The sequence below is a fragment of the Buceros rhinoceros genome, unplaced genomic scaffold, assembly GCF_000710305.1.
Source record: "Buceros rhinoceros silvestris isolate BGI_N320 unplaced genomic scaffold, ASM71030v1 scaffold12448, whole genome shotgun sequence".
Taxonomy (NCBI): Eukaryota; Metazoa; Chordata; class Aves; order Bucerotiformes; family Bucerotidae; genus Buceros; species Buceros rhinoceros.
In genome coordinates, this window is record NW_010425204.1 from 16365 (window position 1) to 16666 (window position 302).

Below are 302 nucleotides of genomic sequence, written 5' to 3' on the forward strand. Positions count from 1 at the left end.
CCGCAGCCTCTCGCTCCTGAGGATGCTTTAAAGGTCAGTGGCAAAACCCGCAGCTGGAGGAAAAACTGCGGTAAAGCCCGAACGGCTCCGTGGTGGTTTCGTGGCATTTGTGGGCAGCTGTTAACAGCCTCAGATTTTGAAAGCAAACATTTGGGAATCTGTTCCTGTTTTCGTGTTTCTGTCGGTTCCCCGGTGCGGGGTTGTGTGTTTCCTCTGCAACAGCTGATGGTTGCACCAACATATTCCTGTCCCCATCCCCGGCTCGCTCAGGGGCTCCAGCTTCACTCCGGGGGGGTCCTGCC

General features: G+C 56.3%; 1 protein-coding gene across 1 annotated transcript in view; it reads right to left on the reverse strand.

The window, feature by feature from the left end:
- Positions 1–302, reverse strand: part of FMOD (fibromodulin) — a 6105-nt gene that overhangs the window by 1292 nt on the left and 4511 nt on the right. The window lies entirely within an intron of this gene.